Raw genomic sequence first — 16721 nt, forward strand, 5'->3', positions numbered from 1 at the left:
TCTGACCTATGTTTGTTATTTCCTGACACATAAAAAGGATCTAATGTTATGCGAGGCAGGAGGCTGCACACTGACAGGGAGAAGAGCATCTCCTTTTACTTTGTATTTTTTATGCTTCCCACCTCCCCCCATCCACATTTCATTAACCCTGTTGGTTTGTTTTGTTGTTTTGGGGGTTTTGTTTGTTTTTAATCTCTCTCAATAGAATAGAAGCTTTTTAAGAGAAAAACCTACATATTTATCAATTTTGTATACCCACTACCACACATGGAATAAGTACTCATAAAATATTTGCTGAATCCAGGCCAGGCGCAGTGGCTCACGCCTGTAATCCCAGCACTTTGAGAGGCCGAAGCGGGCAGATCTCGAGGTCAGGAGATCAAGACCATCCTGGCTAACATGGTGAAACCCTGTCTCTGCTAAAAATACAAAAAATTAGCTGGGCGTGGTGGTGGGCGCCTATAGTCCCAGCTACTCAGGAAGCTGAGGCAGGAGAATGGTGTGAACCCGGGAGGCGGAGCTTGCAGTGAGCCGAGCTCACGCCACTGCACTCCAGCCTGGGCAACGAGTGAGACTCCGTCTCAAAAAAAAAAAAAAAAAAAATTTGCTGAATCTTAACTGAAGCATATCCTGCTATTCCTGACAATATGGAAAAACCTGGACATTATGTTAAGTGAAATAAGTCAGGCAAATACCTCATGATCTCACTTACATGTGGAATCTAAAAACGCTGAACTCGTCCTCTCCACCAGGCCTGCAGAGTTTCTGGTCAGAACTCTTGACACTAACCTAGTAACCAAACTCTCCTCAATTATTATTACATTCTCCAATTCCAGTTTCCATGCTAGGGCAGCCAACTTCCCTTCTTCCTTCCTTCCAACCCTCTCTCTCCCTCCCCACTCCCTTTTTTTTTTTTTTTTTTTTTTGAGATGGACTTCCGCTCTTGTTGCCCAGGCTGCAGTGCAGTAGTGGGACCTCGGCTAACTACAACCTTGCCATCTTGACCTCCCGAGCTCAAGTCATCCTCCCACCTCAGCCTCCTGAGTAGCTAGTTCTACAGGTGGCCACCATCATGCCCAGCAAATTTTCACATTTTCTGTAGAGACACGGTCTTGTGCTTGCTATGACGCCCAGGCTGGTCTCAAACTCATGAGTCTAAGCAATCCTCCTACCTTGGCCTCCAGAAATGCTGGGATTGCATGCATGAGCCACTGTGCCCAGCCTTGCCTCTGCATTTTTTTTTTCCTTTTTTGAGATAGGGTCTCACTTTGTCGCCCAGGCTAGAGTGCATTGGCGTGATCTCAGCTCAATGGAACCTCTGCCTCCTGGGTTCAAGCGATTCTCGTGCCAAGGCCACCAAAAGTAGCTGGGATTACAGGCATATGCCACCACATTCAGCTAATTTTTGCGTTTTTTTATTTTTTATTTTGAGACAGAGTTTCACTTTTGTCAACCAGGCTGGAGTGCAATCATGCCATTTCTGCTACCTGCAACTTCCACCTCCCGGGTTAAAGTGATTCCCCTGACTCAGCCTCCTGAGTAGCTGGAATTACAGGTGCCTGCCACCACGTCCAGCTGATTTTTTGTATTCTTAGTAGAGACGGGGTTTCACTATGTTGGCCAGGCTGGTCTCGAACTCCTGACCTCGTGATCCACCCGCCTCAGCCTCCCAAAGTGCTGGGATTCCAGGCGTGAGCCATTGCGCCAGGCCAATTTTTGCATTTTTAGTAGAGACAAGGGTTTCACCATGTTGGCCAGACTTGTCTCAAACTCCTGACTTCATGTGCTCCTCCTGCCTCGGCCTCCCGAAGTGGTGGGATTACAGGCATGAGCCATCGTGCCAGGCCTTGCCTCTGCATTTTATGTTCACGTTTTCAACTTCTACTAGTCTGCCTTTTTCACCACGCTACCTCTTGCTTCCTGGCTTTCAGTTAATGATACCGCTTACTATATTCAACAAATATGTGTTAGCCCCTACAGTGTCAGAATCTATTCTAGATAGTAATATAAAGGAGGCGGGTAAGATCTCTCACCACAGAGCTAACATTCCAGAGGCAAGAAACAGACAATAAACAAGCACTTTAAAAAATAAGGCCAGGCACAGTGGCTCACGCCTGTAATCCCAGCACTTTGGGAGGCCAAGGCAGGCGGATCTCAAGATCAGGGGTTCAAGACCAGCCTGACTAACATGGTGAAACCCCATCTCTACTAAAAATACAAAAATTAGCCGGGCGTGGTGGTGTATACCGGTAATCCCAGCTACTCAGGAGGCTAAAGCAAGAGAATCGCTTGAACCCAGGAGGCGGAGGGTGCAGTGAGCTGAGATTGCGCCACTGCACTCCAGCCTAAGCGACAGAGTGAGACTCCGTCTCAAAATAATAACATAACATAACATAACATAACATAACATAACATAACAGAACGCTGAATTCATAGAAGCACAGAGAAGAATGAATGGTGGTTACCAGGAATAAGAGTAGAGATGGGGATTAAGAAGACATTGATCAAACGGATACAAATTTTCACAAGGCCCAGTGGATCAGTCCTGTAATCCCAGCACTCTGGGAGACCAAGGCGGGCAGATCACCTGAGGTCGGGAGTTCGAGACCAGCCTGGCCAACATGGTGAAACTCCATCTCTACTAAAAATACAAAAATTAGCAGGGCATGGTGGCACTCATCTGTAATTCCAGCTACTTAGGAGGTTGACGCAGGAGAACCACTTGAACTCCGGAGGCAGAGGCTACAGTGAGCTGAAATCACACCACTGCCTTCCAGCCTGGGAGACAGAGCAAGACTCCATATCAAAAATAATAACTAGGTGGGCACGGTGGCACACCTGAGGTCCCAGCTACTTAGGAGGTTGAGGCATGAGAATCACTTGAACCCGGGAGGGGGAGGCTGCAGTGAGCCGAGATCGCACCACTGCCATCCAGCCTAGGCAACAGAGCAAGACCCTGCTTTCCTCTTCCCCTCCAAAAAAAGGATACAAATTTTCATTAGACAGGAGGAATAAGTTCAAGAGATCTATTGCACAGCATGGTGGCTATAGTTAATAACAATGTATACTGGATACTTGAAAATGCTAAGAGAATAGATTTTAAGTGTCTTCACCACACCAAATAAATATGTGAAGAAAAGTATATATTAATTAGCATGATTTAGCCATTCCATAATGTACACATGTATCAAAATGTTATTCACCATAAACATATTTGTCCATTTAAAAATAAGTAGATTTTTCTAAAAATAAAAAGACTCTAAACTGTATTCCCATCTTAAAAATGAGAAAATTGCCGGGCGCGGTGGCTCAAGCCTGTAATCCCAGTGCTTTGGGAGGCCGAGACGGGCGGATTACGAGGTCAGGAGATCAAGACCATCCTGGCTAACACAGTGAAACCCCGTCTCTACTAAAAAAATACAAAAAAATTAGCTGGGGGAGGTGGCGGGCGCCTGTAGTCCCAGCTACTCGGGAAGCTGAGGCAGGAGAATGGCGGGAACCTGGGAGGCGGAGCTTGCAGTGAGCCGAGATCGCGCCACTGCACTCCGGCCTGGGCAACAGAGCGAGACTCCATCTCCAAAAAAAAAAAAAGAGAGAAAATTGAGGACTCCAGAAAATAAACGTCCTACGCAAGACAATTATTATATAATAGAATAGGGAAGAAAATCAAATCTTCCTAAAATAAACTTCAAAATACGAAGTATTTCAACATGCAGAAATGAGGCTGACAGAAAAATGGCCTTTTAAGAGATTTAGAGAGTGGGTTCTGAAACAACCTAAGTTCAAATTCTGGCACTATCATTTACTAGCTGTTTGGCCTTGGAAAATTAGTTTAAAACATTACACACTGAGTGAGGCTTGGTGGCTCACAACAATAAGCCCAGCGTTTTGGGAAGCCAAGGTTGGGGGGATTGCTTGAGCCCAGGAGTTCAAGACCAATCTCAGCAACACGGTGAGACCCTATCTCTACAAAAAAAAAAAATTATTTTAATTAGCTGTACCTCGTGGCACACACCTGTGGTTCCAGGTACTCCCAGCTAGTTGGGAAGTTGAGGTGAGAGGTTGAGGCTGCAGTGAGCCATGATCATGCCACAGCACTCCAGCCTGGGGCAACAAAAAGACCCTGACAGAAAAGGAGAAAAAAAAAAAAAAAAAAAAGGCCAGGCGCGGTGGCTGACACCCATAATCCCAGCACTTTTGGGAGGCCAAGGCAGGCGGATCGCCTGAGGTCAGGAGTTTGAGACCAGTCTGGCCAACATAGTGAAACCCTGTCTCTACTAAAAATATTTTTTTAAAAAATTAGCCAGATGTGGTGGCAGGAACCTGTAGTCCCAGCTACTCGAGAGGTTGAGGCAGGAGAATCACTTGAACCTGGGAGGCAGAGGTTACAGTGAGCCAAGATCACGTCACTGCACTCCATCCTGGGCAACAAGAGCTAGACTTCAACTCAAAAAAATAATAATTATACACACACACACACACACACACACACACACATATTACACAGGACAATGTGCCTTATGAACACAGCCACTTACTAAACATTATGATGCCAACAATAAATGCAAACGGGACAGACACAGAGGATAAAGATTGGCTGAAGTTATCAGTAAAGATTTCACACAGATTCCACATCTTATTCTGTGTTTGTTTTTTCTTTTCTTTGTGAACTATATCAATTATACAGTACATTATGTAAAATTCTAAATAACAGTTTAAAGAATTTTAAAGCATGGTGGCAGGCACCTGTAATCCCAGCTACTCGGGAGGCTGAAGCATAAGAATCGCTTGAGGCGGAGGTTTCAGTGAGCCGAGATCGCACCACCGCACTCCAGCCTGGGCGACAAAGCAAGATTCCATCTCAAAAAAAAAAAAAGAGAGAATTTTAACGCAAACACTCCATGTAATTACTACTAAGGTCAAGAAATAGACTACTACAAAAGCTTCTCCATAATGTGTCCCTCCCTAATTACAAACTTGGGAAATTTAATCCAAGCCTCAGTTCCTCACCAGTAAAAGGGAGATAGTACCAACATAACAATAACTACCCCACAGGTTATTGTAAAATGTTTATTGGCATATAGTAAATGCTCAATGAGTGTTTTCTTTTGTTCTTTTATTGGGACAAAGTCTCACAGGCTGGAGTGCAGTGTCGTGATCACAGCTCACTGAAACCTCAACTTCCTGGGCGCAAACTATCCTCTGCCTCAGTCCCCCAAGTAGCTGGGACTACAGGTGTGCACTACCACAGCTAGCTTATTTTTTGTAGACACGGGGTTTCACTATGTTGCACAGGCTTGTCTGAAACTCCAGAACTCAAGTGATCACCCGCCCCAGCCTCCCAAAGGGCCAGGATTACAGGCAGGAGTGACCATGCCCGGCCAAGTGTTTTCTTACACACACATCTATTCACCAGAACAAAGACCTGGGGAAAGACAGGATACAAGTATGTAATCTAATTTGGTGATAACATAAAAACCATAGAGAAGTACAATGAAGAAATAGAGCTGGAAAGCTAAGTTGTAGCCATGTAAGAAACAAAAGAAAAATTTAAAGAAATAACAAAAGGGAAACTGGAGAAAATTCACTAGGCAGTTTTGGAAGACAATTCTCCATGGGGTCTCTTGATTTTCTGCCTGTCTTGAGAAGAGAAGCACTGAAAGCCTTTGTTCCAATCTTTTCAGGATAGTTATATAGTGAAGAATCCTGGAAGAGAGACATGTCCCAGAGCAAAAAGCGTATTTATGACCCATTATAAAAGATCTGAGTTTCTCTAAGCTTGGGATTCCACTACTTGTGCAGGCATCACCTGGACCTCTTCCCAATGCCCTACACAAACTGAAGCTCAGAAATCTGACGCAAATGCTGTCTGGCTACTGATACAGTGCCTCATTCTTCATCTCTGACCAAGCCATTTCGATGGCTTCTACCATAAGCCATTAAACTATGCCACGTTAACTTGTCAGCCTATAAATACGGTAAAACTTCAAACTCTTCATAGTTCTTGACAAACATTGGCATATAATCAATGTTTATTACAACTGAAAGATTCCACCTTCCATGTTGTTGGAAGGAATTTTTTTTTTTTTAAGACAGAGTTTTGCTCCTGTTGCCCAGGTTGGAGTGCAATGGCGCGATCTCAGCTCACCACAACCTCCGCCTCCTGGGTTCAAGCAATTCTCCTGCCTCAGTCGCCCAAGTAGCTGGGATTACAGGTGCCCGCCACCATGCCCGGCTAATTTTGTATTTTTAGTAGAGATGGGGGTTTCTCCATGTTGGTCACGCTGGTCTCGAACTCCTGACCTCAGATGATCCACCTTGCCTCGGCCTCCCAAAGTGCTGGGATTACAGGCATGAGTTACTGTGCCTGGCCAGGAATTTTTTAAAAAGCAATATTCAACTATATACTATCATCAAAAGCACTTTAAATATAATGAAGAGTTTTGGGTAAATAGGTAGAAAAAGATATATTATACAAATAGTAAGCTCAAGACGGCTGGAGTGGCTATATTAACACCAGATAAAGCAGAGTTCAAGAAAAAGATTATTAACAGAGACAGAAAGACATTTCATAATAATAAAAAGGTCAATTTGTCAAAACGACATAATAATTACAAGTTGTGCATGTCTTACAACAGAGCTTCAAAATGAGTGAGCAAAACTTGACAGAACTAAGGGAGAAATAGATAATTCCACAGTCATAGTTGGATATTTTAACTTTCTTCTCAGCAGTTGGCCGAATGAGACAAAAAATAAATAAAAACATAGATTATTTGAAAAGTGCTATTAAAACATCTTAATCTAATTGATAGTTACAGAATACTACATCCAACAACTGCAAAACATACTTTCAAGTATGAAAGATACATTAACCAAGATGGACCACATGCTGGCCCATAAAATAAGTTTCAATAAATTTTAAAGGATTAAAATAATCAAGACTATGACCTCAAAATGACACTAGCTTAGAAATCATTAATAAGATATCTAGAATAACCCCAACTATTGAAAATTAAACAACAAGGCCAGGCACGGTGGCTCATGCCTATAATCCAAGCACATTGGGAGGCTGAGGCAGGCGGATCCTTGAGGTCAGGAGTTTGAGACTAGCCTGGCTAACATGGCAAAACCCCGTCTCTACTAAAAAAATACGAAAATTAGCTGGGCGTGGTGGTGCGTGCCTGTAATCCCAGCTACTATGGAGACTGAGACAAGAGAATCACCTAAACCTAGGAGGTGGAGGTTGCAGTGAGCGGAGATTGCGCCACTGCACTCCAGCCTGGATGACAGAGGGAGACTCGTCTCAAAAAAAAAAAAGAGAAAATTAAACAACACACTTTTAAGTAATCCATGGGTAAAAGATATCACAAATTAAAAACAATGTCAAAATAAATTATAAACATATAACACATCGAAGTCTGAGTGATGCAGCAGTGCTTAGAGAAAAATATACAGCTTTAAATGCTTTTATTAGAAAACAAAGTGCCTAAAATCTATAACCTAAATTTTCACTTTTAAGAAAGAAAGCAAAACAGAAGAAAATTTTAAAGAACAGAAACCAATGAGATACTAAAGACAAATACTGACAATTATCGAAGTTGGTTATTTGAAAAGATAACCAATAAATCACTAAACTGGTCGAAATAAAAAGAACATACTGGCCTGACGCAGTGGCTCACGCCTGTAATCCTAGCACTTTGGGAGGCCGAGACAGGTGAACTGCTTGAGGCCAGAAGTTCAAAACCAGTCTGGCCAACATAGTGAAACCCTGTCTCTACTAAAAATACAAAAAATTAGTCAGGCGTAGTGGAGAGCACCTGTAATCCCAGCTACTTGGGAGGCTGAGGCAGGAGAATCGGTTGAACCCAGGAGGCGGAGGTTACAGTGAGCTAAGATTGCACCACCGCACTCCAGCCTGGGCAACAAGAATGAAACTCCCTCGCCAAAAAAAAGATATATTAACAATACCAGTATTAAAGAAGAGCTATCACTACAGATCCTATAGATATTAGAAGGATAGCAAGGAAATCTTATAAACTCCTGCCAATCAATTAAGTAAAATGAACAAATTTTCCTAAACTGACACAAGATGAAACAGACCAAAACTGACACAAGATGAAACAGAAAATGTGAATAGTCCTATATCTAGTATAGAAACTAAATTTGATTGTTATCAAAACCATCCCAAAAAGAAAATTCCAAGTCCAAATGGTATCACTGGTACATTCTAAAATTCCAGGAATAAGAACACCATTACACAAACTATTTCAGTAAATAGAGGGAACACTTCCCAACCTTTTTTATGAAACTATCATAACCCTAATACCAAAACCTGACAAAGACATTACAATAAAACTACAAAGCAATATGCCTAATGAAGAAATAGGCCAAAACTCCTATCAAAATAATAGTAAATACAAAAGGGATACACAATACACTATGACCAAGTTGGCTTATCCCAGTAACCAAAATTATTTTAACTTTTGAAAACCATCATTAATTTAACCATTCTACCACTAAAGACATTCAGTTTATTTCTGAATTTTGGCTACTGCAAATAAGGCTACTATGAACATCCTGTTCACACATCCTGGTACAAAAACACAAGGACTTTGGCTGGCCGTGGTGGCTCACGCCTGTAATCCCAGCACTTTGGGAGGCCGAGGCGGGCAGATCACCTGAGGTCAAGAGTTCAAGACCAGCCTGACCAACACAGAGAAACCCCGTCTCTACTAAAAGTACAAAATTAGCCAGATATAGTGGTGCACGCCTGTAATCCCAGCTACTCAGGAGGCTGAGGCAGGAGAAGCGCTTGAACCAGGGAAGCGGAGGATGCGGTAAGCTGAGATTGCACTATTGCACTCCAGCCTGGGCAACAAGGGTGAAACTCCGTCTCAAAAATAAAAATACAAGGATTTCATTCATCAGGAATATAAAGACAGGAGTTTAACTCCTAGGGTTAAAATACATGAATCTTGAATTTACTAAATACTCTCACTAACATCTTTCCGAAAATGATCGTATCAATTTACACTGCTGTCAAAAGTGAGAATGTAATTTCTCTACATTCTCACCAATACTTGATATTATCAGACTTTTTAATGTTTGTCAATCTGATGGAAGTGAAATGGTTTCTTCTCATGGCTCTACTTTGCACTTTCCTTTTTACCAATGATATTACAATTCAATACGTTTCCAAGTGTTAGTTGCTGTGAGTCATGATATTGCTTAGGTGAACTACAATCTTTTTTTTTTTTTTTTTTTTTTTGAGATAGAGTCTCACTCTGTCGCCTAGGCTGGAGTGCAGTGGTGCGATCTCAACTCACTGCAACCTCTGCCTTCAGAGTTCAAGCGATTCTTGTGCCTCAGCCTCCCAAGCAGCTGGGACTACAGGCACATGCCAGCACTCCCAGCTAATTTTTGTATTTTTAGTAGAGACGGGGTTTCGCCACGTTGGCCACACTGGTCTCCAACTCCTGACCTCAAGTGATCCATCTGCCTCAGCCTCCCAAAGTGCTAGGATTATAGGCATGGATCACCGTTCTTAATAGCATTCTTAATAGAAAAGATCAGAAAATATCAGAGTGCGCTGCATAAAGATTAAGTATTATTTCATGAAACTTTTATTTTCATTGTGTGTGTATGTGTGTGTTTGTACTGTGCCACAATGTAAAATGTTTTTGTAACTGCTAGCAAAAGCTAGAAAACAAGTTAAAAGCCATTGCTATTGTGTTTACAGCAAAATTCCACTGAAATTCTTGGACAACTAACTGGTATATCATTTTGGCCCATAGCACAAAGAAATGTATTTCATAAAGAAGGTAAGACATTCTCAAATAACCCATAAATACATACACCCACTATAGACCCACGAAATTAAAACTAAAATAAAATAAACTGGGGGGGAAAGAAGGCAAGATTTACAACATCCTTCACTACTAACTGACAAAAAAAGAGCAGCCATCCCCAACCTTTTTGGTACCAGGGACCAGGTTCGTGGAAAAAAATTTTTCCACAGATGGGGTGGGGAATCAGAAGAGTTCAGGATAAAACTGTTCCACCTCAGATCATCAAGCATTAGATAAAGCATGCGACCTACATCCCCTGTATGCGCAGTTCACAGTAGAGTTTGCACTCATGACAATCTAACGCTCCCACTGATCTGACAGGAGATGGATGGAGCACCGGTGGTAAAGCTAGCTCACCTGCCTCTCACCTCCTGCTGTGTAGCCCCGTTTCTACCAGGCCACAGACCAGTATGGGTTCACAGCCCAGGGGTTGGGGACCCTTGATTTAGAACACAGGTGTCCAATCTTTTGGCTTCCCTGGGCCACACTGGAAGAGGAATTGTTGTAGGCCCTACATAAAAAACCCTAATGATAGCTAATAAGGTGAAAAACAAAACAAACCTCATAATGTTTTTAAAGAGTTTATGAAATTTGTGTTGAGCCACATTCAAAGCCATTCTGGGCTGCATGCAGCCCATGTGCCACAGGTTGGACAAGCTTGATTTAGAAGAGGAGGAGAAAAGTCTGAGGGAAGCAATAAGGGGTATGTTACATAAAGAAAAGATTCTATAAAACCAACTGAATTACAAGACACTTTCAGCACTAAAAGCCAGGAAGCTGACTGTCCTCTTAACCACCAAAATAACAGAAAATTTCCTATAGACACAATTCTAATTCCTACCTCAAGAATCATCTCATTCTGTGACTTACGCAAGAACATCATTTTAGCTCTCTGCTTCCTAGTTTTTCCCTACAACCCTAGCAAGAATCACCTAAATTATAAAGATTTATATTTTTATTCAGCAAACAAAGATTTACCAAGCCCCTATTATATCATTTCTGTGTTAAAATATATCTCCCTAGTAATTTTAATTCACAGTTATATCCTTTAAAGGAAGGGTGTCTAATCTTTTAGCTTCCCTGGGCTACACTGGAAGAAATGTCTTGGGTCACCCGTAAAATTAACTATAACTGATGAGCTCAAAAAACAAAAAACAAAAAATGCAAAACACACCTCACAATGTTTTAAGAAAGCTTATAAATTTGTGTTGGGCCACGGGTTGGATAAGCTTGCTTTAAAGCTTGATTATCCTTGGCTAACCTGTCTTAATTCCCTTTTCGTGAAAATATTTTGCTTCTTGGACTGCTAAACCACGTGCCATGACTAAACTGCTGCTGCCTTCTTTGTTCCACCAATAATACCCTTACTCTGAGACTTGCAAAAAACTATTCTCTTCATAAGGATTCTCTCCTCAGCCAGGTGCGGTGGCTCACTTTGGACGGCCAAGGCAGGCGGATTGCCTGAGGTCAGGAGTTCGAGACTAGCCTGGCCTCAGGTGGGTGGCGAAACCCCATCTCTACTAAAAATACAAAAATTAACCGGGCGGCCAGGCGCAGTGCCTCACGCCTATAATCCCAGCACTTTGGGAGGCCGAGACAGGCGAATCACCTGTGGTCAGGAGTTCAAGACCAGCCTGACGAACATGGAAAAAACACTGTCTCTACTAAAAACACACAAAATTAGCCAGGTGTGGTGGTGCGTGCCTGTAATCCCAGCTACTCAGGAGGCTGAGGCAGGAGAATCACTTGGACTCGGGAGGCGGAGGTTGCAGAGAGCCAAGATTGCACCACTGCACTCCAGCCTGGGGCAACAAGAGTGAAACTCTGTCTCAAGAAAAAAATAATAATAATTAGCTGGGCATGGTGGTGCATGCCTGTAATCCCAGCTACTCAGGAGGCTGGGGCAGGAAAATCACTTGAACCTGGGAGGCAGAGGTTGCAATGAGCTGAGATCGCGCCACTGCACTCCAGCCTGGGCAACAGAGCAAGACTCATCTAAAAAAAAAAAAGAATTCTCTCCTCACAAGCTGCTAGACCAATCACACCACAGCAACTGTCTGATGCAATGACTGTGTGAATCTGCCACTTAACAGGAGTGTGATCCAAGGCATTTAAATTCCTTAACTTTGGCCACACACATGGCTCACGCCTGTAATCCCAACACCTTGGGAGGCCAAGGCGAGCTGATTACTTGAGGCCAGGAGTTTCAGACCAGCCTAGGCAACGTGGCAAAACCTCATCTCTACACAAAATACAAAAATTAGCCAGGCGTAGTGGCACGTGCCTATAGTCTCAGCTACTGTAGGCCCCACCTGAGCCTGGGGAGGTTGAGGCTGTAGTGAACTGTGACTGCACAACTGCACTCCAGCCTGAGCAACAGAGAGAAAACCTGTCTCGAAAAATAAAAAATAAATAAATAAATAAATTAACTTTTCTGAGATTCAATATCATAACAAAAACAGGTAAAACAAAAAGCATCAAGGAATGGCAAGAATTACATAATTTTTTAAAAATAAAAATAACTGACTGGGCGTGGTGGCTCATGCCTGTAATCCCAGCACTTTGGGAGGCCAAGGTGGACAGATGGTTTCAGGTCAAGAGTTTGAGACCAGCCTAGCCAACATGGTGAAACCCTGTCTCTACCAAATATACAAAAAATTAGTCAGGCATGCTAGTGCATGCCTATAGTCCCAGCTATTCGGGAGGCTGAGGCACGTGAATTGCTTGAACCGAGGCGGTGGAGGATGCAGTGAGCCTAGATCATGCCACTGTACTCTGGTCGGGGCACACTCAAAAAATAATAATTTTTTTTTTTTTCCTGAGACGGAGTCTCGCTCTGTCACTCAGGCTGGAGTTCAGTGGCGTGATCTCAGCTCACTGTAAGCTCCGCCTCCCAGGTTCAAGCAATTCTCCTGCCTTGGCTCCTGAGTAGCTAGGATTACAAGCAAGTGCTACCATGCCTAGCTAATTTTTGTATTTTTAGTATAGACAGGTTTCACCATGTTGGCCAAGCTGGTCTCGAACTCCTGACCTCAGGTGATCCACCCACCTCGACCTCCCAAAGTGCTGGGATTATAGGCACTAGCCACCACACCGGACCAATAATAATTTTTAAAAATTTTTTTTTAAAAAAGTGTTCTTACTGGCAGAAATGAAAGAAAAAATAATTATATAAACTCCCTTCTCCCATTGCCTCCCTTCTTTATAACTTTTTTAATTTTCATTTTTATTTTAATTTCCTCTCAAAGCAATAAAATTATTTTCTAGAGGAAGGCATGTAAACTAAGGTAACAGGAAATAGGGGAAAGAAAAAAGGTGAGGAAAAGGCAATATAAGTAAGAGTAAGCTGATCAAGCGGGGTTACTGCTCTGCCTATGTCCTCTCCTTGTATGTCCAGAATCTGAAGAGGTAAACGTGAAGATACTTATTTTCCCAGGCAGGCAAAATTCTTAAGAGCCGCCACTAACCCACACCCTTGTATCATCCCCTCCCCTTGAGTGTGGGAGAGACCTGTAGATATAACGGGATATCATTACTGTGGTTATGTTATATGACAAAATATATGTTTGCATATGTAATTAAGGCCCTTAATCAGTTAAGTTTACCACAAAGGGCCTGACCTAATCTGGTGAGCTTTTAAAAGAGACCTTAAAGGGGAGTCAGAGGTCAGACACAGAGGAAATAGTGAGGCTGATTCCTGTTAGCCTGGATAAAAGCTAACAGCCATGTTGTGAACTATGGGGCCACAAGGCAAGGAACTGAGAGCAGTCCTTGGCCAACAGCTAACAAGAAGATGGGGACTTCAGTCATACTATCACAAGGAAATTAATTGTGCCAACAAGTAGTGACCTTGAAAGACAACTCTGGCCGGGCACAGTGGCTCACACCTGTAATCCCAGCATTTTGGGAGGCTTAGGTGGGCAGATCACCAGTTGAAGAGATGTAGAACATCCTGGCCAACATGGTGAAACCCCTCTACTAAAAATACAAAAATTAGCTGGGCATGGTGGCACGCACCTATAGTCCCAGCTACTTGGGAGGCTGAGGCAGGAGAATCGCTTGAACCTGGGAGGCGGAGGTTGCAGTGAGCCGAGATTGCGCCACTGCACTCCAGCCTGGGGACAGAATGAGACTCCATCTCAAATAGATCCAAAACAAAAACAAAAAAACTAATACACCCCTCCTCAATAAGGATATAAAGATACAGAACAAAACAACAAAAGGGGAAACAAGAATCTATCTTTCCCAGAGTACATTATTTCCTCTCACAGCACTGAGATTATGAACATATATAAAGTCAGAATCAAGGAAAAAAATATTAAAACTGTATAAAATTCTGTAAATTTTAAGTTATAGCAATTAAATGTGTTTTTCACAGACATCTTGTTACACAACCACCATAAGATACTATCCCCATTTTATTTTTTTCTAAAGAGATGGGGTCTTGTATGTTGCCCAGGCAGGCCTCAAACTCCTGGGTTTAAGGGTTCCTCCTGCCTCACTACAGAGTAGCTGGAACTACATACAGGAGTGCACCACCAGGCCCGGCTCCCCATTTTTAGACATAAAGAAAGTTAGGTTCAAAGGGGTAACATCCTTAACATCACAAACCCAGGGGATGTTCAAAGTAACTTCGGTCCAGGACCCACTCCTTCCCTACACCATAGTGCCCTTAAGGCTTTGAAAGAATCAAATCTAGCCATTTTATTAGTCTCTTCAAAGGAGGCAATCCTAATAACACAACAAACTTCCATATTTTGCATCTATTTAAATATTCCTTAACTTTATCAGAACATCGAAACTGAAATGGATACAGAAAAATTTCCACTCAAAAGTAGTTCGTTTGTGAAAATGACCACTGGTAGATCACTTGAATTAATTTAGTTTACTCCAAGTACATTTTAAATATGTAAAGGAAAAAAACGTGGCAAAACACCTGTAGATCTTCTACAACTTTATTTAGGCAACAATTTGTCTTATAAGTATTCTTAATCATCAAAAGCAAGGAAATAACATTTCTGCTTCTTTCCATTCCATATTTCCCTGCTTGGTTAAAATGTTTTAGTCTGAATTCTTCATACATTATGAATATAACAACAAGGTACATTATATCACCCTACAATAAACAAGTTATTTTTATTTTCACTGTTCTGTATATTTCCGTAAATGCTCCACCATCAGAACGTGCAATTTTCTTAAAGCACAAGGAAAACTAAAATGTAGAGTCACATTCAAATTCCACATAAGTTACAAATCACACAACTCTGTGCCAATTCAGATATTTCCCGTGTATTTTTGCAAAGATGCAAAATAGTCTTTCTAGTCAGAACCACGAGAAAAAAACTCTATCCATCTTAACACCAACTTTAACAGCAAATAATTTTTTTTTAATCATAAATTGCATTGCTTTTTGTAAGTGTACGAAACCATCCCATGACTTATACGCCCGGAGCACGATTCCCTGCAATGTGAAGAGAATCGATAACATTTCAAATATGGGTAGATGGGGGTGATGTGACAATCCTAAAACCTGAAAATTTCTTAGTACCCATACCACACAAGAAGCACCCAGTTCGGACCCTGCAAACGAGGCTCAGGTCCAACTCTAAGCACTCTAGTTTCCCACCCCGCCCCCACCTCGAGAAAGGAGGGAAAACAACTTTTATTGGCCTCGTCTCTCAGGGGACTGGCAAACTAGCGGGGTAGTGCTTGGGCCTGGACACGTTTCACAAGGAGGCCCCCGTCGGGGGCTGAGAGGGCAGATAGCTGGAAAGCCCAGCATGGACACCCCATCTCCCCCAGCCAACACCCCCCTGCCCCACCCCGCCAACAAGAAGCCTGGGCCAGCCGACCCGCCGAGCGACCCCCAGGCCCCTCCGCTGAGACGAACTCGTTGTCATGTGACGCCGCCGCCGCTAAAACACCGCAGAAACGCAGGTCGGCGGGCGGCGGAAGGCATTCGCGCCAGCCCGCCTCGGCCCGGCCCCGCTGGGCGCGGGCGAGTCCCGAGAGCCCGGGCGAGGGGGGGGCGGAGGGCGGGCTTGGCGGCGGGCCCAAGCGCGCCACAAAGGCTTCCGCGCCTGTCGCCGTAGTGCCCGGGCGGGCGGGGGCAAAATTTTCGGTGCCCGCGGAAGGGGTAGCAAGCGACGAAGACGCCGGGGTGCCCGCCGCGCCCACAGACGCCTCTCCGGGCACTCGGACGGCCCACGACCGCCGCACCCCGCACAGGCCCGCGCGGCCTCCCTCCCCCGCACGGGGCCCGCGCCCAGCCCGCCCGCTCCCCGCTCGCGCTCTCTCGCTCTCGCCCGGCCTCCATCTTGGATCGGCGCTTCCAGCCCCCGCGCCGCTGCCGCCGCATTCCCCCTCTTTCCCGCCCCCCGCCGCCGTCGCCGCCGCCCGCACTCACCTCAGCTGCCCATCCGGGCGCCGCCGGCCGTCGACCTAGTTTCCCCCCAAAAGTCTCCGGTGTGTTATTCCCGATGTGGGGGGGTTGTTACGGGGTGGTCGCCGGGGGTTCGGGAGCGGGGGCCGCGCCTTCAACGGAGCTGCAATCCTAACCCGCCATCTGGTGGCATTTTCCACACGCCAATGGCGCCGCTGCAGACTTGGGTCCGGACCGCCCTCTGCTGGCCGCAGTGCTCACTGCCTTGCTGACGGGACGGGCCTGCCCGGAAAGGGGAGGGAGCTGAGGCGCGAGCTAGGGGCCGCGGCAGGAGCGCGCGCAAACGCTTTCCTGTGGGGATTGCGCGCACGCGCACCAGCGGGGCGGGAAACGTGGCCGCTGCGTGGCGGCCCCGCCCCCATACGGAGCGGTCGCGCAGTTCAGCCAATCGCGAGCGGCGTAGGCTTCTGGATAAGGGCGCTGTGGACTGT

At 44.4% G+C, this 16721-nt stretch overlaps 1 protein-coding gene across 4 annotated transcripts in view; it reads right to left on the reverse strand.

Moving 5' to 3' along the window:
• Window positions 1-16438, reverse strand: part of STAG1 (STAG1 cohesin complex component) — a 401927-nt gene extending 385489 nt beyond the window's left edge. For all 4 annotated transcript variants that reach the window (XM_077991519.1, XM_015132094.3, XM_077991520.1 and 1 more), the window contains exon 1: window positions 16255-16438. The gene's annotated coding sequence lies outside the window, so the exon portion shown is untranslated. The remainder of the gene's footprint in view (window positions 1-16254) is intronic.
• Window positions 16439-16721: the final 283 nt, after the last annotated feature.

Source organism: Macaca mulatta, chromosome 2, assembly GCF_049350105.2.
Source record: "Macaca mulatta isolate MMU2019108-1 chromosome 2, T2T-MMU8v2.0, whole genome shotgun sequence".
Taxonomy (NCBI): Eukaryota; Metazoa; Chordata; class Mammalia; order Primates; family Cercopithecidae; genus Macaca; species Macaca mulatta.